Below are 27,063 nucleotides of genomic sequence, written 5' to 3' on the forward strand. Positions count from 1 at the left end.
ATGGATTCTGGTGTGGTTCTGGAAATTTGGAAATAACACTCTGCTCTTCAAGAAGGGAAAGAGGTGGAAGAACAGAAATTTAAGGCCAGTATGTCTGACCCCACTGAATGGGAAGCTATTGGGGTCAGTTTTTGGAGATGTGTTTTCAGGGTATTTCTAGGCACATGATAAAATCGGCCATTCTCAGCATGCAGTCTTCGAGGGAAAATCTTGTCTGACAAGTGCGTGAAATTCTTTGAATTCATTGAAGAAGTAACAAGTAAGATAGACAAAGGAGAATCGGTTGGTGATGTGATTTCAGAACTGGATTTTCAGAAGGTCCTTGACAAGGTGCCTCCCATGAGTCCGCTTAACAAGTTATGACAAGAAATTACAGGAAAGATTGTTGCATAGATAATGCAGTGGCTGATTGGCACGAGGCAAAGAATAGTGATAAGAGGAATCATTTCTGATTGGCTGCCAATGACTAGTGGTGTTTCACAAGGATCTGTGTTGGGACCGATTCTTTTTCTGTTTTATGCTAACGAGTTAGATGGCAGAATCTGTAGCCCTGTCGCAACGTTTGCTGATGGTACCATGATAGGTGGAGGGACAGTTAGTTCTCAGGAAGTAGAGAGCCTACAGAAGGATTTCAACAGATTAGAGGAATGGGCAATGAAATAGCAGATAGAATACAGTGTAGGGAACTGTATAGTCATGCACTTTGGGGAAAGAAATAAAAATGGTGTCTGAAATACAGTGCAGGGACAGCGGGCCTGCAGTAAGTTACTCTGGTTCCCTCAGCATAAAGATGCACAAACGTTATTAGCGAAACATACCGATACAATATGGGTTTAATTTTGATACAGATAAAAAATGCCATCTTGGAACTACAAGTAAAGTACATTTTCAAGGTGGTAGAGAAACGCACAAACATCCCTCACCATCTCTGAAAACGATTCCGAGCCCTATAACACTCCTGTAAACCCCTCTTAACCCTACAACAATCGCTATCCCTGTAAATCCCTCCTCCATCGACAGTGGTGCCTTTAGCTGACCCGAGAAAGACACTGCCCGTGGCAGATGGCAGGGTTTATAAAACACCCTCACGCTTTTTGTTTATAAGCCTACCGATTTGCACGGATATCTTGACTAAACCTCCTCCCACCTTGCCTCCTGTAAAAATGCTTTTTCTTTTTCTCAGTTCCTTCGTCTCCGCCACGTTTGTTGACAGAATGAAGTTTTCCTTTCCAGGTCATCAGAAATGTCCCCCTTCTTCAAATAATGCAGTTTCCTTTCCACCATCATTGATGCCGATCTCACACCTGAGACTGACAGATACAGAATGAAACCCACTATCTCACAGTGTAACAGAGACTGGCAGATGCAGAATGAAACCCACGCTCTCACATTGCAGCCATAAAACATTACAGCACAGAAACAGTCCTTTTGGACCTCCTTCGCTGTGCCGAACCAGTTTTCTGCCTAGTCCCACTGATCTGCACCTGGACCATATCCCTCCAAACCCTTCTCATCCATGTACCTGTCCCAGTTTTCTTAAATGTCAAAAGTGAGCCCGCATTCGCCACTTCATCTGGCAGCTCATTCCACACTCCCACCACTCTCTGCGTGAAGAACACCCCCCACTAATGTTCTCTTTAAACTTTTCCCCTTCACCCTTAACTCATGACCTCTGTTTTTTTCTCCCCTGGCCTCAGTGGAAAAAGCCTGCCTGCATTCACTCTATCTTTACCCATCATCATTTTATGCATCTCTATCAAATCTCCCCTCATTCCCCTACGCTCCAGGGAATAAAGTCCTAACCTATTCAGCCTTTCTCTGTAACTCAGTTTCTCAAGTCCTGGCAACATCCTTGTAAGCCTTTTCTGCACTCTTTCAACCTTATTAATATCCTTCCTGTAATTTGGTGACCAAAACTGCACACAATACTCCAAATTCGGTCTCACCAACGCCTTATACAACCTCACTATTACATTCCAACTCTTATCCTCAATACTTTGATTTATAAAGGTCAATGTACCAAAAGCTCTCTCTACGACCCTGTCTACTTGTGATGCCACTTTTAGGGAATTATGCACCTGTACTCTCGGATCCCTCTGTTCTACTGCACTCCTCAGTGTCCTTCCATTTACCTTGCATGTTCTAGCTTGGTTTGACCTTCCGAAGTGCAATAACTCACACTTGTCCGTATTAAACTCCAACTGCCATTTTTCAGCCCATTCCTCCAACTGATCAAAATCCCTCTGCAAGCTTTGAAAACCTTCCTCACTGTTCACTGCACCGCCAATCTTTGTATAATCAGTAAATTTACTGATCCAATTTGCTACATTATCATCCAGATCATTGATATAGATGACAAAGAACAATGGACCCAGCACTAATCATTTTAGCACACCACCAGTCACAGGCCTCCACTCAGAGTAGCAATCCTCCACTACCACGCTCTGTCTTACTCCATTGAGTCAATGTCTAATCCAGTTTGCTATCTCTCCATGTATACCTAGCTACTAAATCTTCCTAACTAACCTCCCATACGGAACCTTGTCAAAGGCCTGACTTAAGTCCATGTAGACAACATCCACTGCCTTCCCTTTAATCCACTTTCCTGGTAACTTCCTCAAAAAGCTCTAATAGATTGGTTATACATCGTCTACCACGCACAAAGCCACGCTGACTTTTTCTAATAAGTTACTGTCTATCCAAATACTGGTAGATCCAACCTATTCGTACTCCTTCCAATAATTTACCTACTACCGATGTCAAGCTTACAGTCCTATAATTTCCTGGTTTACTTTTTGAGCCTTTCTAAACAACAGAGCTGCTTGTGCTATCCTCCAATCCTCCAAAATGAACCCCGCATTCTCAGGTTGCACCGAAGACTGGTGGGTACAGAAGGAACCACCCCTCTTCACACTCCACCGGCGACCATCAGGTGGGGAATGCAACACACACTCGCATATTATCCGAACTGAATCTCTCCCGTTTGTTGATTGTCTCTGCACTGCTGTCGTTCTCTATCACTAGTCCGTATTCGTGTTTGTGAATTCCCTTTCAACCATCTCTTCATTTCCGGCTGGAAACGCGCTGCATCCTGAATCCTCCGCTCTCCGGCAGACTGAGCTATTTCTGTCTGTTCTCCCAGCTCGCTGTTTATTTTTATTTCATGTCCTTATGAATATCTCTTTCTGCAACATGACCCAGCGACTGTTTCAATGTCGCTTCTTTTTTTTTCTTTTCCTTAATTTATATGCAGACTCTGCCGCAAAATATGTTGTTTAAAACGTTCAGTGTCGGAAGAGAAACGCATGAACAGGGACATCGGCAAATAATTTATTACATTTACTGCGAGAGATCGAGAGAGAAAGGGAGAGGTAGAGAGATAGATTGAAGAAGTGCATGTAAGCGAGAGCAAGAGAGATAGAGAAAGTGTGTGTGTGTGTGTGTGTGTGTGTTTGTGGTGATAATGGTTTCTAAATTGAAATTATTTGTTGCGTGGCCTTGTTTAGCGGTCCCGCATTTATTTCTACCAGGGCACTGCGGAGGTAATCCCAAATACACAGTTATTTTATGTTAAAGCAGGAGACGAAGACATCTGTTTTAGGAGTTGAAACTATAAATAAAAGAAAATATCATACCGGTATTCACACCAGAGTCAAACGTGTTGATGGTTGTTGTGGTAACCCACAGGGCAGTGAACGGCAGCCTTATCAGTCCATTACGTTCCTATAACTTATTGAACGCCACAGTATTTCAGCCTCGAACTGTTCCTCTAGTGGATTCAACAACGGCTTTGTCAAACTCCACAGCATGTCGGTAGAGTTATTCATATGCTTCATAAGATATACAAGACTTACTTCTACATACACACACGCAGATACATACACACACCAACATACACACACGAAGAAACAAATAAACACAGAGACACACACAAATGCACAAAACCACGCGCACAGATGCACATACTGATACTACAGATATGGAGAAGATAGTTTAAGAGATGGAGGAAACCGTGAACAGCTCTGGACCTCAAGGTATTGAAAATAAGGGAGAGGCTGATCAAAATGAAGTAAACATTGATTTCGTCCAGTGCTGATGGAGAACTGAACGGGGTGTCTACGTACACAGCGGGTATGTTTTATATCTGTCGGCACATAGTGGGGGGGGGGGGGGTTGTTGCCTGAGCGGTGACGCCAGTTTCTCAGTATTTCATCAGTCAGCCGCGTGCTGCAATGTGGAACATTGGATTATTCCAAATGTGAAACCTGAGCTTCCCTCACATTCCCTCAGTACCACACAGAACAGGGCTGTCACTATATAATCAATAAAACATGGATGGCATGATACAGACCAGTCTGAAGCTCACATAAGACAATCAAAATGAATATTACATCATCTTTGAGTGAGCTATCACTCGAATAAACTTACACTGCTGTGCACATTGAGGAACGGGTAAAATAATCGGCAAACTTAAGAGAGCAGAGATACACGGTGAACGTAGCAATTTAGATTTGTTGAGGGAAATCCATTCATATACAGGCTGCTGGGACATGAAGCATTCTGCCTCTTTTTGTTTTATTTCTATCAATTCATGAATGTAATTACGCACTTATATATTTAAGTTAAAACATTCATTTAAGGTGTTTACTTTCAATCAACATTGAAGTCGTTGCATTGCCAACATGTAGAAAATGACAAATCAGGTGCTGTTCAGTTCGCTCTATGTGGTTGAGTATCGGATAGTATGCCGCATGATGCCGGGCTGAATTGTCTGCTTGCCTGGGACTCTAGTATCCGGAATGTACTGCTCAGCACCACCGCCATTATTCATCAGAGATCTCTCTATATCACAATTATAACATAAACCAACCGTAGGAGATTCTTGTTCCTAAAATAGCTCAGGGATGACAGCAACTATTTTAAGAGTAGTTTCTAGATTTGAGGAAGTAACTCTATAGTTAGGGGGTCAGGCAGGCGATTCTGCAGGTGCAATAAAGAAACTCGGATGGTAGCTTGCCTCTCAGGTGCCAAGTTCCGGGATGTTTCAGATCGCACCGAAGATGTCCTGCAGTGGGAAGGAGAACAGCCAGAGGTCGTAGTATATATTGGTACCTAAGACATAGGTAGGAAAAGGGAAGAGGTCCTGAAAAAAGACTACAGGGAGTTGGGAAGGAAGTTGAGAAGCAGGACTGCAAAGACAGTAATCTCGGAATTGCTGCTTGTACCACGTGACAATGAGTATACGAATAGGATGAGGTTGAGGAAAATTGCGTGGCTGAGGGTTTGGCTCAGGGCGCAGGGATTCAGATTTTCGGATCATTGGGATCTCTTTTGGGGCAGGTGTGCCCTGTACAATAAAGGACGGTTTGCACTTGAATCCCAGGGGGACCAATATCCTGGTGGGGAGGTTTGATAAGGCTACTGGGGAGAGTTTAAACTAGAATTGTTGGGGGGGTGTAATAATCACAGAGTTGTCGTGATGGGAGATGTTAATTTCCTAAATATCGATTGGCAGCTCTTTAGACCAAGGGGTTTAGATGGAGTGGAGTTTGTTAGGTGTATTCGGGGAAGGTTTCTTGACACAGTATGTAGATAAGCCTACAAGAGGATAGACTGTACTTGATTTGGTATTGGGAAATGAATCTGGTCATGTGACAGATCTCTCAGCGAGAGAGCATTTTGGAGACAGTGATCATAATTCTATTTTCTTTACAATAGTATTGGAGAGAGATAGGAATAAACAAGTTAGAAAAGCGTTTAATTGGAGTAAGGGAAATTATTAGGCTTAAATTGGATTCTGATGTTTTCAGGGAAAAGGACGGAAGAAATGTGGCAAATATTCGGGAGATATCTGTGTAGAGTTCTGTATAGGTACGTTCCAATGAGTCAGGGAAGTTATGGTAGGTACAGGTAACGTGGTGTACAAAGGCTGTAATAAATTTAGTCAAGAAGAAAACCTTATAAAAGGTTGAGAGAGTTAGGTAAGGCTAACATCTAGAAGATTATAAGTCTAACAGGAAGGCTCTTAAGAAGGAAATTAGGAGAGCCAGAAGGGGCCAAGAGAAGGCCTTAGCGGGCAGCATTAAGGAAAACCCCAAGGCATTCTACAAGTATGTGAAGAGCAAGAGGATAAGATGTGAAAGAATAGGACCTATCAAGTGTGACAGTGGGAAGCGTGTACCGAACCGGCAGAAATAGCAGAAGTACTTAATGAATACTTTACTTTATCATTCACGATGGAAAAGGATCTTAGTGATTGCAGTGATGGCTTGCAGCAGACTGAAAAGCTTGAGCATGTCGATATTAAGAAAGAGTATGTGCTGGAGCTTTTGGAAAGCATCAAGTTGGATAAGTCGCTGGGACTGGATGAGATGCACCTCAAGGTACTTTGGGAGTCGAGGGAGGAGATGGCTGTGCTTCTAGCGATGATCTTTGCATCATCAATGGTAACGGGAGAAGTTACGGAGGATTGGGGGGTTGCAGATGTTGTTCCTTTATTCAAGAAATGGAGTAGAGATAGCCCAGGGAATTATAGACCAACGTGTCTTACCTCAGTGGTCGGTAAGTTGACGGAGAAGATCATGAGAGACAGGATTTATGAACATTTGGAGAAGTATAATATGATTAGGAATAGTCAGCATGGCTTTGTCAAGGGCACGTCGTGTCTTATGAGCCTGATTGAATATTTTAAGGATGTGACTAAACACATTGATGAAGGAAGAGCACTAGACATAGTGTATATGGATTTCAGCAAGGCATTTGATAAGGTACCCCATGCAAGGGGTACATTATCAAAGAACGTAAGGAGGCATGGGATCCAAGGGGACATTGCTTTGTGGATCCGGAACGAGCTAGACCACAGAATAAAATAGTGTTTGCAGATGGGTCATATTCAGCATGGTGGTCGGTGACAAGTGATGTGCCTCAGGGATCTGTTCTGGGAACCTTACTCTTCGTGATTTTTATAAATGACCTGGATGAGGATGTGAGGGATGAAGTAGTAAATTTGCTGATGACACAAAGGTTGAAGGTGTGGATAGTGTGGAGAGCCGTCAATGGTTGCAGTGGGACATTGATAGGATGCAAAACTGAGCTGAGAACTGGTAGCTGGAGTTCAGCCTAGATACGTGTTAAGTGGTTCATTTTCGTAGGTCAAATCTGATGGCAAAATATAGTGTTAATGGTAAGTCTCTTGGCAGTGTGGAGGATCAGATGGATCTTGGGGTCTGAGTCCATAGGACCCTTAAAGCAGCTGGAAGAAGGCATACGGTACATTGGCCTTCATTAATCGTGGAATTGAATTTAGGAGTCGAGAGGTGATGTTGCAGCTATATAAGACCGTAGTCAGATCCCACTTGGAGTATCGTGCCCAGTTCTGGTCGCCTCACTACTGGAAGGATGTGGAAGCTATAGAAAAGGTGCAGAGGAGATTTAAAAGAAAGTTGCCTAGATCGGGGGACATGCCTTATGAGAATAGTTTGAGTGAACTCGGCCTTTTCTCTTTGGAGCGAAAAGGATGAGAGGTGAGCTGATTGATGTGTATAAGATGATGAGAGGCATTGCTCTTGTGGATAGTCAGAGGTTTTTTCACAAGGCAGAAATGGTTTCCACAAGAGGACACAGGTTTAAGGTGCTGGGGAGTAAGTACAGAGGAGATGTCGACTGCAAGTTTTTTACTCAGAGTGGTGAGTCCGTGGAATTGGCTGCCAACAACAGTTGTGGAGGAGGATGCCATAGGGTCTTTTGGGAGACTTTTAGATAGGTATATGGAGCTTAGTAAAATAGAGGGCTACAGTTAAGCCGAGTAATTTCTAATGTAGGGACATGTTCGGCACAACTTTGGGGCCAAAGGGCCTGCATTGTGCTGTAGGTTTTCTATGTTTCTATGTTAATATACATGACCCCCATATATGTGGGAGCAAAGGAGAGAGAGAGGAGGAGAGATAGAGGGGTGGGGGGGGAGGTACAGAGAAAGAGAAGAGAGCGGTGTGTTGAGAAATGGAGAGATGTTCAGAGGAAATAGTGCGAGCGAGTGTGAGTGGGAATATGGGACAAATGGGGCACCTAGTGTTCTGTTGAATATGTACAGTATTCAAGTTTTGCCCCGGGAGCACCCGTTGCCCAACTGGAGATAAAACTGGGTGCTATTATACAGGTACATACTGTGTCTGACCAATGTCCTGTGTGCGCCCCGTGCCCACAATGTGTGGGATCTCCATTGCAAGTCCGGACGTTAGTTAATGGTATGGGCTGTACCCCGGTGGGACTGCAGATGGTGGGAGTGAATGGGATGGCGTGGGATCCATTGTGCGTGAGGATGGTGGGAAAAGTTGGGAAAGGGTGTGGTGTCATTTTTGCAAAATTAACCTCATCTTTGATTTCATCCTGGGTTACTTCTTGAAGGTACCCGAGTGGCCTGAGCGAGGAAAGGACAGGAGGGACAGTGAGGCATTTTCGGCATTGCTGAGAGGGGAGGAGGACGAGGTACTGGACACCACACTGTGAGACTGGCCGCCCACAGCTTGGAGGAGAGACGGTGCTGTGCTACTGTGAGGAGCTCAGGACAACTGTTACAGTGCATGTCGTTCCTGGGGCATCAGTAACCTTAGGTTACTGTATCTCAAATACAACTCACGTCGGACATCAAGACAAGGAAGATACAGCGGTTATTTGATTTTATCATGTCAAATATAAATTAAACAATGCGTGAGCTGCTGACGTGCGGGAATAAATAAACTGCTCCCGATTCACTCACAATTAATTGCCCGGCGACAACGAGTGACAGGTTGAATAATCCGTCCTGTTTCTCACCGTCACTCTGTGTCGGGAAATCGATGATTATAAAATCACACGTCAGGACAGTATCCGAGATTGCTGCAGATCCAGGGTCACTATCGAGGTATTATATCGACCAGACTCCAACCCCAAGGTGTGTTATTCCCCAGGGTCCCGCTGGCGAAACCTGCACCCAGACATCCAGCGGAAGCTGTGCCGCTGCACGAAATGTGGGACCACGTGACTGCAGATCGCTTCTGTCATCAACAAGGTCTTGTCTGGCGCCAGGGCCCATTAGAACCACTGGGAGTTATATCTGAAGGACTGCCCTTAAAGGGGAGGGTGAAATGTCCCCATCCCACAGGCGGTTATGTTCATTCATTCAGACGTTCACAGGGTCGCTTCCAGCCGGGTCTATGTTCCTGCAAAGACCAGTTTTTCCTTTCCATTCCAACTGAACTGATTGTACCGCAGCCTGAAACAGATGGAAGAACCGGGGAAATAAGCAGCTTATACATCAGTATCAGGAACAGGGACAGGGTTAATGTACTATGGGTGTGCCCGCACGTTAGGGACTGCAGTGCTTCAAGAAGGCAGCTCATCACCACCCACTCAAGGGCAACTACGGATGGGCAATAAATGCCGGCTTAGCTGGTAACGCCCACATCCCGTAATTGGATAAATTAAAAATAAGTGTTTCAACAGAACTCATAGACAAATACCAGCAGATATCCCGCGGATCCACAGACATTTTACCACACTGAATATTAACTCAAACACTCCCTCGATCCGCTCCAGATTCGGGAGCGTCTGCATGAGTCGGCAAAGAGCGAAGACAGATCGGTCTGTGAACGAGTTCCATCCCGGTTTTAGCCATGTCAGTGATCGGTACGTACTGAGACTGGAGGCGAGATCCTCAGCATCGGAATCTGAGAGACCAACATCCTACAGCCTGGAGATGAGAAAGCGTGAGGATGAAGGACACAGAGACAAGAGTCTGTGCAAATTCCCAGTGTTTATCAGTAACAGTATTACTGATCACATTAATATTCAGTGTCAGACACCCAGAGACTGTAAGAACAATCTCCCACAGTCTGGTACTTATGTGGTGTCTGTATTTTACACTCCATGTTCCTCAGGGCTGCAGATACCAACTTTACTCCCGAAACTCCAAGTTCATTTCCATTCAGGTTCAGCTCGTCAGTGATTGGTTTGTACTGAGAGTAGAGGCGAGATACTGGAGTCCAAAATCTGTGAGACCAACATGGTCCAGGCTGGAGATGAGACAGAGCAAGAGTGACGGACACAAAGAGACAGGAGACGGTACAAATCCTGAGTGTTTAAAAGCAACACAATCACTTGTTACGTACTCGTGACACATGACAGTGGTACCCTTGTCACGTGACTGGGGTTGAAGCTATACTGGACTTGAGGTAATGGTCTTGTGATTATGGAGTGACGTCATTTTCCCGCCAGTAGACATCATGTGACAGTTTTTTTTAACAGGTTATAAAAGGAAGACTACACTCTGTGAGGAGGGGCAGTTCGTGGCTGGATTTGCCATGTTGACTTCATGCCACTGCGTAATTTAATGTGATGACGCAGTTTATTTCAAAGATGAAGTTTTATCTAACGCCTAAAGTTTAAAAGGTCATTGCCAGCAGGTTCTTTACAATACTGCTAGTTTGAGAATCAGTGGAGAGTGAAGATCGGAGTTCGGGAGTTAAAGATCGAGGAGAATCGATTTTCGACGGTGAAACAGGTTCGACCTTATTTAATCCTTAATTGGAAGGAGTTCGTTGACTGTTCTCGTGTTAATCTCTGCGGGATAGCAGAAGATTGAGGACAGTGATAAAGGAAAGGTCAGTGCCTTTAAGCCGTTTCGTTTCGTTTCGTAAATTCTTCGTGGGAAGTTCGAGGTCGGGGATCGAAGCAAAACGACGTGAAAGAGAATTTAAATCGTCTTAAAAAGTCTCTTCCTTAAATGGACCGTGAGCATTTCTGAACTTTTGGCAATACTACTTTAAAGAACTGTTTTTGCAGCATCGCTTTCAAACCGTGGGCCTGAGGGAATTTCGCTCACTCGGGTATTTGAGGAAACATTAAAGCCTTCAGTAAACCACTGATAAGAACTCCCATCACTGTCAGTGTCCCTCACTGCCCAGCTCCAGGGTTTTCACCGAATGTCAGTAATTTTGTCTGTCGGTCTGACCCTGTAAACTCCCCATATTTTGTCGGACATTTAGAAAAATAATCGTGACTTGAGAGGGTCGGAAGGGGCAGGTTGAAGGCTGTGAGAGATATCCCACAATGAGGGGTTGCGGTTGGGAAAATGTCCAGGGGTGACAGCGAAAGAGAATCCACCAGAGTAAAAGTACTAGGGCAGATAGATGACATAGGAGGAAGGAGAGCTGGGGAAGAGATTCAACAGGAGGAAAAGGGGATGGGGAAGAGAGATCCCAACAGGAAGAAGGTGATGGGGAAGTGATACCCCACAGGAGGATGGGGAAGAGAGATTCCACAGGATGATAGCGATCACAAAATATGATCTGCAGCTCAACTTCTGTAACACAAAGGAGATGGTGATGGAATATACCCTAACCCTAATCCTACACTTCCACTTGTTATTATTGATAGTGAGGACGTAGATGTGGTGAGGACAAGCAACTGGGTGTGCATTTGGATGTAAGACTTGAGTTGAGTACAAGAAGGGCAAGAGTTGCCTCTACTTCCTGAGGAGACAGAAGTTCTTTGGAGTATGCAGGCCTGACATTCACACATTCTATCAGTCTGTTGTCACCAGAACAATCTTCTATGCGGTGGTTCTGGGGCAATGGCATCAATGCGTGTCGTCAACAAGCTCAATAAACTGAGAAGAAAAGCTGGCTCTGTTATAGGAGTCAAACTGGACACACTGGAGGCTGTGGTAGAGCGAAGCACCTTCCGGAAAATTCTGGCAATTCTGGGCAATGTTTCTCCATCTCTGCATGCCACCTTGGCTGAATAGAGGGGCACTTTTAGTAATAGACTAAGGCAACTGCACTGTTCCAAAGAGCGGAAAACGAGGTAATTCTTCCCCTCTGCCATTAGTAAAACATAGCCAAGGAAATGATTACACTCTCCTGTCAGTTTGTTTCAGTAAATTAAAAAAAAATCTTTCTTACTTCTCTTCTCATATTTGTATATTTGCATATCTGTGCACTTGTTATGCTACTGTGCGACTGTAATTCCTCTGCGCTCAATTAAATATCTACCCCTCTGTCCCACAAAGGAGGCGATGTGGAAGTAGATCGCACGGGAAGGGTTGCTCTGCACTGAGGCCCCCAATCGGAGAGGAGATGCCCACATGAGGTCTGGGTATCTGGTAGTGAGCAAAGTCACACACGTGGAGTTATGGTGATAGTCACACATGGGGAGGGGCATGAGAAGACAATCTCACAGAGTATTTCTGTCCCTTTCACTGGGACTGTTCACTGACTCTCACTTCCCCCTCACTGAGAAGTCAGTATGAATTTCTGACCCACCTGCAGCAGTCAGTGTCAGTCTCTCAGTAACAGTGAGATGGGCATTGTCAATGGACGTGGCACAGGTAGTGAGAAACATGGCCATTACTGTGATTTATTACCATTAAACCTATGGCCGTTGTTTACTGATCCGATAAAAGGTCCAACATCCCATCACAAGGAACCATGAACCCTCTCGTCTTTGGGGAATTACAGATCGATCCCCTGGGGATTTGTCACAATTCTTCACGATATGATATACTAGTTTTTCCAAAATCCCTTCACATTGAAACAACACAATGAAACAGTTTTACAGTTCAGAGTGAGAGATTAATCAAGTTACCTCAACTCCTGGCACTTGTGTAGCCCGGGTCCAAGCTGCTGGATACCTTCACACTGAATGTGGCAGTCCAAAAGGTCAAGGTGCTTTATTGTATCACAGAGTCTGATAGCATGAGACAGGACCTCGCAGCCAATTGGTGTCACTGACATTCGACTGAATGAAAGTGTTTCCACAGATCCCAGTGCGGCCTGAGCCAGCCCACGATTCTGAGACCCAAACAGGTAGTGCAATGTGTTCAGGAGGCTCCCTTTATCAGATTCACTCCTCGTGTTTCCACTCCGGTGTTTAACCTCCTCCTTCACCCAATCACCCGGCAGGTTCGTTGATGAGGAAATGGGCCCAGAAACTGCTCCAGGCCCCGAGCTGTCATTGAGGAGGAGAGACCAACAACAAAACTCAGAAATACCTCAAATCGCCCATCTGCTGTGGTGTGAGCTTCCGTGAGAAATTTTAGGATATTCAGAAATTTCAGGGTGCGGATTTAGGAATTTTGCGAGTCCAGCTACAAACCCTTGGGTGGTCCACTGTGGAAAAGTATAAACGACATACCAGGTAGAATACTCTCGCTCCAAAAATTCCATCAGGAACCCGGACAGGAACTGGGAAGGCTGCAGATTGTAGTTGATCAAATCTCCATCTATAAACACAATCTTCTTTTCAAACACTCCTCTGAAGGTCATCTGGCCAATCCCGAGTAACACATCACTAGGGCTGTCAATTTCACGGCCGTGATTATCCAGGATATTGCAAATATAGTGGGAATACAGTTGGGTTATAGTCTTGGGAATTCGCTGTGGGTCCCTGTCTCTTTGTGTGAAGAAGGGGCCCAGTGCCAGAGTGAGGATCCAACAGTAGGAGGGATTGTAGCTCATGGTGTACAGGATCTCGCTGTCCTTCATGTGTTTGAAAACAGCTGCTGCTGCTGCCACCTGATCTTCGAAATGTTTATTGAATATTCCTTCCGTTCCTCACCAACAAATGCCAGGATTTCAGCCCAGACGCTGATCTCTGCCTTTTCCAGTAAATGTAACGAATTGGGGCGGGTGGTCAACAGCACAGAACACCCATAGAGCAGTTTGTAGTGGATTAAACTGTACACGATGTCCGACACATGACACCGGAATTCAGGATCTGTGCACTGAGGTTCTGTATCTCCGACTGTCAGCAAAATTAACAGTCCTTGAATTCATCCAAACCATCAAATATAAACAGCAACCCCTCTGTGTTCTTCCAGACCTCTCCCAGGATATTCCCAAAGTAGGGATACTGATTTAAAATCAGTTCTTTCAGGATTATTCTACAGTTAATGGAGTTTAAACCCCGGAATTTGAAACTGAAGGCAAACTGGAATTGTTGGTATATTCTCCCCGTAGCCCAGTTCTAAACAAACTTTTGTACCTTTGTGTTTTCCCGATCCCTGCAACTCCGGCCACTGCTGCCGAAATTCGCGATTTGTTTCCAAAGAAGGATCTCTTCATTTTCTTTTAACGAAAGTCCTCTTGAATAACTGATCTGCGCGGATTCTTTCCAGCTCTCTCCGGAGATGCTTCTCTCTCCAGTCCTCATGTCGAACAGTAGAAATGAGCGTGAGATCAGCGTATCGATCAGCCAGCTGGAAAACCTTCAGCTTCTTCCTCATCAGGGTTGTGTCCACTCTCAGTATTTCAGTTTGTGTCCGAAGAGTCTCCATGTGTTTCTGTCGAACATCTGAGGACGGGCAGAAAGAGGTAAATCCCTGATCTGATGAAAACAGATCAAGCAACATAATTCGTCCTATTGTCATGAGGTGTTTGGCTTATTTGCTGGTGGAAAGCTGTTTCTACTGTATCGTTCATCGATTAGTCCATTTAAAGTTGCAACCGCCATTTCCTGTTGGTTACCTTGCGGGCCACGGAACCGGCTTGCAGTTCCAGGCACCGTGGAGAATTAGAATAGCAAGAGTGGGAGGCTCAGTCTGATTTCCTCCATTCCCATTGCCCGCTTCAGGCTGATGTCGTGACCTGGCAGAGGTACGCCCCTCCCCCCCCCCCCCCCCCCCCGGCACCGTGGGTGTTTAGTTAGTTGTTTAGTTAAGTATTCATTTGTAGCATGCTTAGCTCTTCAGTCTTGTAATTTGGGGAGATTTAATGGAGAACCTATTCAATTGAAGGGTAACTGGATGTCAAGTATTGTGGTTTTATATAGTGTATTGTAGCTTAGACAAACACTTGTTCAGCTAGACAGCCGGTTTAGTGTTTCTGTTCATTTTAAAATAAATCCTTAGTGTGCCATTTTAAATCTACTTTTTAACTCATTAGACCTTCAACCCTACCTCCTCGTTATACCGTTAAAAAATAAATGTTGAAGACAGTGTCTGAGTAAAATTGGCAGCTCAGCGATAGAGTGGATGAAGATGAACAATGGCCCAGAAGCATCTCAACACACTGATTCAGATTCGCTGTTAAAGTTCCACTCTACCCTCTGTTCGTACTTTTCAGATTCTCTGGTGCTCCAGCGAGCGCGAAGTGCACACGTGATTCTAGAGAGGAGAGTGTTATGTGTTGCAGGTGGTTTCGCTGCTCAGCTTCAGTCGGAGGGAGGTCTGCAATTTACTTGCCCTACGTACTTTTTCTTGTCTCATAATCGACCTGAAGCACTTGACCCTCATTTAGGTTTAAGCTCTCCATACTGAGCAACAGAAAATGGACACAACAAGTATATGAACTCTGTGAGGCTGAAGCATCTGCAGGAATCCCCTCCAGTCTCTTCACCTCTGCAATCGGAGGGATTCAAGGCCCCGGCCGGTGTTGCAGCCTTCATACAAGGTGCAGCTCCCGATCTCTGGCCTGTCAGCGGATCTACTCGTTCTCGGTTCCAAACTTCGGTTCGCTCCGAACGCTCAGCATCCCGCCCACTGACACTCCTCGGCCAATGGGAGCAAGGGTCTACCAGCGGTGTTCGCTGATTGGCTGTGAGCTGGAGCTGTCATTGTCAGTTTGTTCTCAGAATCAAAGGAAGTACCCCGAAGCTCAACGATGAAAGTAAATTTGATTATCAGAGTACAGGTAAGTCACCATGTACAACCCAAAGAAGCATTTTCCTCCCGCATGCTCAGAAACTCTATAGAATAGTAAGTATAAAAGGATCAATGAAAGATCAGCCAGAGTGCAGACGCCAACAAAGTGGGCAAATGCAAATATATATATCAACAAATAACGAGACATGAAATAACCGCAGTGGCTGCTGATGGATCTCTGGAGTTCCCACCGCTCTATGCAATCCGACAGGCTGAAAGCCAAGTGAGAACAGGCACAAAGGTAAACTCGTGTATCAGAAAATGAAAAAAAAACAAGACCAGGCGTGGCGATTTAGCGCCTTGCGCCTGTTTTGCCATTCACTCAGAAAATGCCTGGCCTTTCACCACAGCGCCACGTTCCTTCACGTTTCGCATCACCACTGAACCCCCAAATATGTCTATTCAATTCAGAAACCTTATGCAGAAAATTCCTAAGATTCACTGCACTCTAGGTGAGTAAATTTCTCCTCATCTCAGTCCTGCTGAGGTGAACTCGGATTTTGAGTCTGCGACCCCTGGTTCCAAACCCTAGCGGGAGGAAACGTCAGTTCTGCTCCAACCCTGTCGATATCCTGCGACATTGCATATGTCTCTTATCCCTGTAATTCTGAGATGGACCCAATGCTATCTATCTCTGTCATGGTCGGGTCCGTGAAGTCCGAGTTCCGGCTCACGATCCGGCCCGTGGACTCCAGACTTCGGGTCTTCCGGCGTTCCCTTGTCTCATTTCAGCTTAATCGTAGGCGCCTTATTCTCGTCTTGGGACCGGGAGTATAAGTGGCTCTGGGTTCGAGGGTGGTTGCTGAATCGTCCTGTCAGTATCCTGTCCTTGTCTAAGGGGGTTTGTCTCGTCGGTATCCTGTCCTTGCATCTGTGTCGGTTCGTCCTGTTGGTATCCTGTCCTCGCCTCCGTGGGGTAGTGCGCCCGTCCTTGCCGTTCCCCTATGGTGGGATCTGTTCCTCCCGATCCTTGCTTCCGTTGGGAAAGTCAGGCCGTCACTTCCGTCATCCTGAGGTTAGACTGTTCCCTTCCTTCCCTCCGAAGACCTGACTGCAACCTGAGTCTGGAGCCCTGCCTCGCCTCGCCTCTGCCCGGAGCCCTGCCTCGCCTCGCCTCTGCCCGGAGCCCTGCCTCGCCTCGCCTCTGCCCGGAGCCCTGCCTCGCCTTGCCTCTGCCCGGAGCCCTGCCTCGCCTCACCTCTGCCCGGAGCCCTGCCTCGCCTCGCCTCTGCCCGGAGCCCTGCCTCGCCTTGCCTCTGCCCGGAGCCCTGCCTCGCCTCGCCTCTGCCCAGAGCCCTGCCTCGCCTTGCCTCTGTCCGGAGCCTCGCCCTGTTTGGAACTGTCTGTCCATGTCCACGCCTTCGCTAGGTACGTCCTGCCGTTTTGCCGCTACCCAGCGTTGTGAACTGTCTTGTCGTGTTCAGCATTTTGTGTAATGAGTCCAGGCCCTACGTCCTGTACCCAGGGAGTGGTCGCGGCTCGGTGTTCCATGTTCCTGTCTCTCCCACGGCTCGGTTCCTGCGTTCCTTGACCAAGGCTCTGTGTTCTCGTCTTGTCGATGTGCCTCGCCCAGTCCAGGGTTACCTTTCTCAGACTCGTGCTGGGATTCCCTCGTCCTGTGCTGGGGTTCCCTTGTCCTGTCCAGGAGTCTCACGTCCAGTCCTGTTGCCTCTCCCGTCCTGTAGCCACGTCTTATCCTCGCCTGGTTCTGGAGTCCAAGCCCGAGTCAAGACCCAGGTTCTGGGTCCTTGTCCAGTCTCTGGCTCGGAGCCCAGACTCCCAGTTCCCAGTTCCATGTGCTGATTCCACTATCCTTGTCAAATCCTAGCCCAGTCCCGGAATCCTTGTCTCGTCCCAGGCCTGTGTCATATCCAGCATCCTTTCTTCCTCACTTTTCTTGCTTCCTTCTCACGACTAGTCCTGTTCCTGGTAGTTCAGTGCTTGCGTCTTGCTTTTGGGTCCACTCCCAACGCCCAGACTATGACAATCTCAGACAAACCACCTCTAATGTCACTAATTTTGAATCAAGCCCAGTAGGATGATTGGTTGTGGGAGCATCTCAAGGAACGGCAAGTGAGTTCAGTTATCCTCTGTCATTCAAGATCCTGATGGTTGAGGTGGAATAACTGTTCCTGAACCTGGTGGGGCAAGTCCTGAGGCTCTTCTACCTTCTACCTGACTTCAGCAATGAGAAAAGTGCCTGGCCCGGGTGGTGAGCATCTCTGATCATGAGTGCTCCGACAGCTTTCAATGTGGATATGAATAGTTGGGAGTGCTTTACCCGTGATGTACTGGGCCGAATGCAATACCTTGTGTAGACTCATCAGGAGGGCGATGAAATACTTTTGATCATCGTGATCATCTTCACCTGGCTATTGGCGAGAGGGGACCTTCTCAGTCTGATACTTGCTACATTCCCGAAGATCACTCCTACAGCAGTGGAGACTGCTGTGGAGTCGAGGTTGTCACTCACATCTTTGTGGACTGGGTCTGGCGAAGATATATGGAGAAAGATGCAAGGGCCTGTGCCACAGCAGCTGCGTGACAGAAGGCTCACTGAACCTCGGGTAAAGACATTTTACGATTTATCCTGTAACATCTGAGTTCTGGAAACTGACCTTCCCTTGGAGCTGGGAGAAAAATGGGTAAGTCAAGAATTTTCTTCAGGTCTTCACAAAACAAAATAATGTTTTCCACCCTTTGACGTGGAATGTCCAGACCTGTGCTTTTTTTCTGCAGGGGACTTCCAGGGGAAGGTCCTTCCCATTCCAAGGATGAGGCCTTTGGAGTTTCAGATGATGCTTCTGCCGCACTGGGTTTTTACGTGATGGGTTTGCTAGCCCCATGCTCGACCATCCTCCTTTCGCAGCCGGGCTTGGGCAGTCAATGCTCGAGTTTGGTGGTTTTTTTTTAAATTTCCGATCTGTTTAATTTCCAATCCCACCCTGGTGTGGAAATCATCACCACTTTTTCCCCACTGTCACAGGCAGCGAAATGATGTCCATTCCCTGACACCGCCGCGCGTGTAGTGGACAATCGCGGTACTGCGGAGATCAGCAGCTCCCGAAAGTGAAAGCGTTCTCAACGAGGAAGTGCTGGGAGATAACATGGCTTCGATAGGAGGTTAACCGAGGAGATAATTTGCGCCATCTATCTGGATTTTTTCACCGATCCGGTTACACGGGAGTGTGGCCACAATTTCTGTCGCGCTTGTATCACACGGTGTCGGGAAAGGGAGGAGAGGTGTCTGCCGACAGGATGAATCGGGCATTAGCAAACCTGGCTGAAAAATTTCGAAATCTAAACCCGAATCTGAAAGGGAATGAAAGTAACATTCACTGCAAGGGACATGTGGAAGAACTGAAGCAGTTTTTTGAAACGGACAAGACACTGATCTTTCTGATCTGTGCAGCTGCACAGGAACACAGAGAGCACCACTTCAAGCCGATTAAAGAAGCCGTTAAAATCTACAGGGTAAAACTAACCCGAATTTGATATTCATCCCATCCTCCCTTGTCCTGTCCTACTTAGCACACCAGCCTCCATAACCAACTTCCATCAGGATTCTACTAGCAAGCCCAGCTTTCCCTCTCACAGCCCACCCTCACCCACTCCCCACAGCTCTCCGCTCTTTGAGGGGATCGCTCTCTACGTAACTCCCTTATCCACTCACTCCTACCCATTGATCTACCTCCTGGCATTGATACCTAAAAGCGGGACAGGTGCTACACCTGACTCCTAAACCTCCTCCCTCGTCACCATTCATGGGCCCCGACAGTCCCAATTCCTCCCGTTTCTTCCATGGTCGATTGTTCACTCGTATTAGATTCATTCCTCTCCAGCACTTTACCTCTTCCACCGATCCCATCTCAACTTCTTACTTTATCACCCTCCCCCACGTTGTCACACCCATCACCTACCAACCTGTTTTATTCTGGCTTCTGTCCCATTCCTTCCCAGTCCTAATGAAGGGTCTCATCCCGGAACACCGACTGTTTATTTCCCCTGCACAGATGTTGCCTGACTTATTAATTTCCTTCGGTATTTTGTGCAATAAACGGGGTTTGATCAGTTATTAATTTTGATACATCTTTGTTTCTATTTCCTTTGCTCTCTGATTCCAGGATCAGCTGAAATCTTTCTTAGACACTCTCACAAAAAAAAAATCAGACTTCCAGGAAGAGGAGCAGCAACAGAAAGAGAAGATTTCCGGAGTTCGGGTGAGGCTGCCTGAGTGGAATTTCTGATATCACAGAATAGTTTTAGTCCCTTTAATGAAGAATAGCAGAGTATCGCAGATCCAGTGACATGGGTTCGATCCTGACCACTAGTGCTGTCTGTGTGGAGTTTGGATGCTCTCCCTGTGACCATGGACAGTTTCAGTCACATCCCAAGGACAGGCTGGATGAATGATTAGTTACCATTAACCCTGTGAATGTGGGCGAGAGTGTATGTGAATCAGGTGGGAGTTAATGGGTCAATGAGGGAGGTTTCAGGAAAATGTGAGGGAATGGTGTTGACGGGAATGCTCTAAGTTGCATAGACTGAATGGTCAACTTAACGACATAGGGAAACAGAACGCAGCAATGCACTAAACTAATCTTCACCTTTCATTCGACAGGAACAGTCACACAGCCTTCAGTCCCACCAGTTTGCTGAACTTAGCCAGATTACACTCAGAATGAGCAAAGCTTACTCAGGGATCTCAGGGAAGAGGAGGCGTAGATTCTAAATCAAATGGAGAAAAATCTTCGAGAGATTCAAGAGTATATAAGGTTTATGCAGGAGGAAACCTCAAAGTTAAAGGAACACATGGATCAAAAAGGCAGTGTAGTATTTCTAAAGGTGAGGAATTACATTTCAATTTATTTCTGTCAAAGGGCACTAAATGAACAGTGAAATATTTGAAATAAACACAACACAGTGGTCAATTCTATCAAACCAATTGCTGCAGCCTGCGACCTCGCACAGTTTGTTATACCTGTATAACGCTCCCTCCAATCACTCCAATAATGACGTTCCAAAATATCGAAGATATGTATTTGATCCTTCATCAGCAACATACAATCTGGAAGCGATGAAACTTCAGTGTAATTAGTTGTAAATTAAGTTGCAACGAAGTGGTCAACAAAAGATATGACATCCGTCCGTCCCGGCTCAAAACCTCCCAGAACAAAGTACGAACTTATTCCCTTCCCTCTTACGACGCCCCCACTCACGTGACTAGTTACCATAATAAACACGCAGCACAGAATACAATGCAACTTGAAAACAGATGCGTTGTTCCTGTACACAGCATTTACAAATGGCAGTAAACTGTTTCTCACCAGACAATTGATGCAACCATTCACGGCTCCCAAACCTGGACTTCCTCAACTTTCATGCATCCCAGGACAGAATGCAATCTTCTCTGAAATGATTTACTCACATCTTAACACAGAGCTGCTGAATGTGTCCTTAATTAACCCATTAAATATCCTCTAAAACAGTTCCCGGAACTCCCTGGTCCCTCATGTGTTTATCCAGTTTCCGAATTACATTCAATGTCCACTGTTCCATTTTAACCACTCCTGTGTCATTGAGTTCCACATCCTCTTCATTAAATTTCTTGGTGGATTTATTAAAAAAGACCTGGCTTTATATCTTTGACTGAACGTCTCCCCAGAAATAGAAATGAAAGCCTACGGCAAAATATAGTTTATTTGTCCTACAACGTTGTGCGAACATGTGTTACTTTAGAAATTACCTCGCGTTACCCATAGAGCTCTATTTTTCTAAGCTCCATGTACCTATGTAGGAGTTGGAAGACCCTATCGCATCTGCCTCCACCACTACTGCCGGCAGCTCATTCCACCCATTCCAACAAACTTACCTCTGACATCTCCTCTGTACGACTTCCAAGGACCTTAAAACTGTGTCCTCTCATGTTAGCCATAAATCGAGGTACTTTCTCCATATGCATGCAATCACATCCATCACTGATCATAAATTGTTCTCTTTTAAAATTCTGACATCTTATCCAGATGAAAATGCACAACCTTTCCTGCAAGTTTCATCCTCCCGGTAATGGTCCAAATTACATTCCCTTCAATTTTCCCCGTGGTTCTGTATTCTTCGTGTGTGTTTGTGACTGCGGGAGTGGGATTTGGATGAGATTCAGGATGTAGGCAGTAAGTCTACGTCTAATCAGATTTGTGTTTTATTTATTTCAGGAGGAAGCTTGTCAGAACAGGAGGTAGGACACGCTCATTACTGAAACCCTGTATGGATTTGTAAAATAGTTCAAAGTTCCAGTTTATCACCATCAGTTTAATATTTACAGAGTTAGTGCTAATGTCCAGGAAATGTCAGTTACAGATGAGGCCCTACCAGTTGAAAAAATCGATCACCCCTTTTTGTTGAACGCAGTACTGAAAGCAACACTTGATGGGATTAATCGAGGTAAAACTTAAACGATTCATTTCTCCTTGTTTGTTTATTTCTGCCTCTGCCTCACGAGTGATCCGAAGTCCATCCAATTCCTGCTTCAGTTCCCTAACTCGCTTTGTCAGGAGCTGCAGCTGGATGCACCTTTTATAGGTGTAGTCATCAGGGACTATCGTGCTCGCCCTGATTTCCCACATACTGCAAACGGAGCATCCGACTGCCCCAACCGCTGCCTCCATTACCTAAAGTAAGTTAATTACATTAATTAAAGGAACTTACCCGGCCTTACCTCACTGGGAGCAAGTTAGGCCTCAGCCTCTGCTCGCCTAAGCCGCTCGAGCAAAAGCCTTCCTCCGCTGTCTCCCACTATTCCGTCGTCCGTTCCTGCGACGCCCGCTCCGTTAACCTGCTCGCTTTTTAAACTCTCTCGCTGGTTTCACAGGCCGGCCTTCACACGCTTGCGCAGTCGTGCCCCGTTCAAACTGCCGAAGAAATGACCTGTTAAATGCATGGAAGTGGACTGTTGGGAACTTCTCAAGAAGATTGTTTTTAATTTCGGGTGCTTGGGTTCTTACAACACTTGGAATATGCGCTTGTAGGATTATGGACTATGTCCCACATAGCTTGCTCGGTAACACCAACTTTTTTTTTCTAATAGATTTAGTTGGTTTTCGGATACGCAATTTAATAAAGTCTATGGATTTTATTATGCCTGAGAGTCTGTTGGTTCATCAGTCTGCTGATAGAAATTATTACTGTATATACACAATTTCTGCAGGTGACTCTAAAAATAATTTAAGTGTGAATTCAGGTGTGCCTGCTTCTTATGCTTGAACTACATGTGGGTAAATGTTAACTACTTACCAACTATTTATCACTACATACAGAAGTATTGGTTGTCTTCGTTTTAGGCTTACTGTGAAGAGTCAAGGAAATCTGTGATTGCAAAATTCTAATTTGTCTAGATTTCTTTTCGATGTTGATGAATCTTAAAGCAGGTCATTTTCACAGTAGGTGAGATTTACTGTTCAAATTATCAAGTATTATTTCACATACAAAGTAGTAGGTTTGTGTCTCTTCCTGTGGGTTTCTGCACATGGAGGTGTTGAGAAGTGTGATTGTGTTGAGTGTTTCACTACCAAAGTTGTGACCGTTTCAAGAGTGGATATAGATCTTCCATTTAGCAAGTCAGAAACTAAATGTTAGGGTGAATAATTAAATGGGTATGACAAGACGTGGGATATTGGGCATATGAGGCGACACCTTTAGGGAATACATACATTTGTTGGATTTTTGGAAGAAGAGGGTAAAACAAAAATGGAAGAAGTTATATGAACATGATTTAGTATTGGGTATGTGTTGCCTTAAGGCATTTGTTTAGCGTTATTATATTTTCACTTTAGTAATTTGTTTGTAACTATTTTCTAGTTAAAGTTGAGGCTGTTGAAAGTAAATTCGTTGCCTGTGAAGTATCGCGGCATGCGATGACGTCACACCCGGTTTCGCCGCGTCTTGTGGGAAAATACCGGCTTGGAGAAACGGGAAGGAGGGGGCTTGTGTGTGCAGGATCAGCGCGAGAAAAGTTTCTTTCTACGCACCAAGAAACATCATAGAAGCAACGCCGTAAGTTCGTAAGATAATCGATATGTTGAAGTAAAAATGTTAACGCTGATTCTATTAAAAGTAATGGCGGTTGATAAAGTTTATTTTCTTGTGTTATTGAAAGAGTTGCGGATAGTTTGTGTTGAAGTGTATTTAAAGCCAGTTGATGGCGTAGGTAGATTCTGACTATGTTGTACTTCAATGTAATATAGTTTGTTGTAGTTTTACTTTTACAAGTATTTATGATGTAAATGCGATGCCAAGAAGGAAACAAATACTGTATATATTTTGTATTGTTTTATCAACAGTTTTCACCATACGTTAATGTGGAAGAGTGAACAGTAAACGGTTAATCTTACTGCTATCGTGCCCTCGTTGACTACGGTTTACCTAGGAGTTTAGTTCAGAGTTTTTACACCTGAATCAGAACACTACAGGGTATAAAATGCTTAATTATTCCTTATATCTGTTTGGGAAAAAAAATCATCCAGGGTCGTTTTTTTTTATTATTGTGTAATCGTGAACAACAGCCAGATCAGAAATGCTGATCAAGACAACTAGTTCTCAAAGAGAACTCTGATAGGCCAATCAGATTGTTCACTGCTGCTCAGCGATAGGACACACAAAAAAAAACCATGTACAATTAAGAAACATTAAAGAATAGTAAAAATACTGGAGTCATGATGATCATGATGAAGTCTGCTGGAGAGAGACATTTATACACATGTTGTCCTCCGTAATTCCAAGAGATTGAAGGATAAGGTTGCAGCTTGACAAACCATGACAGGAGCACTTGGAAATAAAACTAATCCCTACAGAGGGAAAACAGAGCCTGTTCTTTCCGCACTGTTCTCCAGCAGTTTGAGGACTAAGTCCAGGTATTATTGGACATTTCAAACAGTTGGAAACGTACTATTTCAGGGTGCAGCATATCAGGTAAAAAAAAATCAAATGCAGGCTTCATTGTAATCTTTAGGGGGTGATAGCTTTCATTTAAAATCTTTCTTAAGTAAATGGAGTGAATTTAATTCACGGTATTGTGTTTAATTAAGTATAATCGATAGGGTTTTTGGGGTTAATGTAGCCTTCATTAGATAGAAGAAGCAGTGAGGGTATTATTTCCCAATTCTCGGCAACATACTCCAGTCCAGATGGTCGCAGAAATTTTCCTTGAGGTTGGAGGTTCGACCGTCATTTATCCAAATACTGTAGCGGTGTGCTACAAGCAGCGCTGAAATAATGACACGGAGTCGGTGAGCTGCAATTGCAAAAGAGATTTATTCAAACTTCGTGGCCTCGCTTTAAAGCCTTCCTGATCCCTCCCTACCCAGGCGGGAATACTGTAGGGGGTGCATATTCACAGTCCCATTCCACGCGTGGGCTTTTCTCATTGCTGGTGAAGCAGGCTTGGCCTTTGGGACCGGCCTCAATGCCGGCACGCGCCGCATTGTGAGCCGGTTCAAGTGCGCTGGGAAGTGGGTTGCCACAAAGCCCCCCCACCAGAACCGGCGATACACCCGCCAATGTCCACAGTCTGGGTCGGACTCTGTTTGGGAGGTCTGCCTCTGCGCCATGGTGCCTGAATCTCGACCGGCTGCGCCGTCCACATGGGTCGGTTTGAGTGGGTCCACTGTGAAAACCTTCTCTTTCCCCCCAATGTCCAGCATGAATGTGGACCTGTTGTTTCTGATCACCATAAATGGCCCCTCGTAGGACCGCTGTAGCGGGGCCCGATGTCTGCCCCGTCCTACAAAAACGAACTTACAGCTTTGCAGATCTTTGGGTATGCAGGTGGGGTTCTGCCCATGCTGTGAAGTGGGTATGGGGGCCAGGTTACGGAACCTCTCACTTAGTCTGCCCAGGACTGCTGCGGGTTCTTCCACTTGCCCCCTTGGGACTGGTATGAACTCTCCTGGGACGACCAGGGGTGTGCCGTACACCAACTCGGCCGACGAGGTGTGAAGATCCTTTTTGGGCGCCGTGTGAATTCCGAGCAGGACCCAGGGAAGTTTGTCCACCCAATTAGGCCCTTTGAGGCGGGCCATGAGGGCCGACTTCAGATGACGGTGGAAACGGTCCACTAGTCCGTTCGACTGTGGGTGGTAGGCAGTTGTGCGGTGTAGCTGTGTCCCCAAAAGGCTGGCCATAGCTGACCACAGGCTGGAGGTGAACTGGGCTCCTCTGTCAGAGGTAATGTGGGCTGGTACACCAAAGCGAGATACCCAGGTTGCAATCAGTGCCCGGGTGCAGGATTCGGAGGTGGTGTCGGTGAGCGGAACCGCTTCTGGTCATCTTGTGAACTGGTCTACGATAGTCATGAGGTGCCGCGCTCCTCACGACACTGGCAGGGGCCCACGATATCCACATGAATGTGGTCGAAACGCCGGCAGGTGGGGTGGAACTGCTGCGGCAGAGCTTTGGTGTGCCGCTGCACCTCAGCTGTTTGGCACTGCATGCACGTTTTGGCCCATTCACTGACCTGCTTGTGGAGCCCGTGCCAAACGAACCTGTTGGCTACCATCCGGACGGTTGTCCTGATGGAGGGGTGCGCTAAGTTGTTAATGGAGTCGAAAACGCACAGCCGCCAGGCTGCTGGAACGACAGGGCGGGGTTGGCCAGTGGTGATGTCATAGAGTAGAGTCCTCTCACCTGGGCCTACGGGGAGTTCCTGAAGCTGCAAACCAAAGACTGCAGTCCTGTAACTAGGCATCTCCTCGTCTGCCTGCTGCACCTCTGCCAGTGCTTCATAGTCTACCCCTGGGACAGGGCTTGGATGTTAGGGGTTGACCAGGGGTTGACCAGGGGTCGGATGCTTTTGTGAACGCAAAGGTAAGTGGTTTGTGGTCCATGAACGTGGTGAAGGGCCTACCTTCTAAGAAGTACCTGAAATGCCGGATTGTCAGGTATAACGCCAACAGCTCCCATCGAAAGCACTGTATTTGAGTCCAGGTGGTCGTAGGTGTTTGCTGAAGAACACCAGGGGTTTCCAGTGACCCTCCATGAGTTGTTCCAGCACTCCACTGACTGCCGTGTTAGATGCGTCCACTGTGAGGGCAGTAGGGATGTCCGTTCTGGCGTGCACTAGTATCGTGGCATTTGCCAAGGCTTCTTTAGTTTTAATGAAAGCGGTGGCGGACTCCTCGTCCCAGGTAATGTCCTTGCCTTTACCCGACATCAGTGCGAACAGGGGGCACATGATTCGGGCAGCTGAAGGGAGGAAGCGGTGGTAGAAATTCACCATACCCACAAATTCCTGAAGGCCTTTGATTGTGTTGGGTCGGGGGAAATGGCAGACCGCGTCTACCTTGGCGGGCAGAGGGGTTGCCCCGTCTTTAGTAATCCTGTGGCCCAGGAAGTCG

The sequence above is a fragment of the Hypanus sabinus genome, chromosome 1, assembly GCF_030144855.1.
Source record: "Hypanus sabinus isolate sHypSab1 chromosome 1, sHypSab1.hap1, whole genome shotgun sequence".
NCBI classification, from domain to species: Eukaryota; Metazoa; Chordata; class Chondrichthyes; order Myliobatiformes; family Dasyatidae; genus Hypanus; species Hypanus sabinus.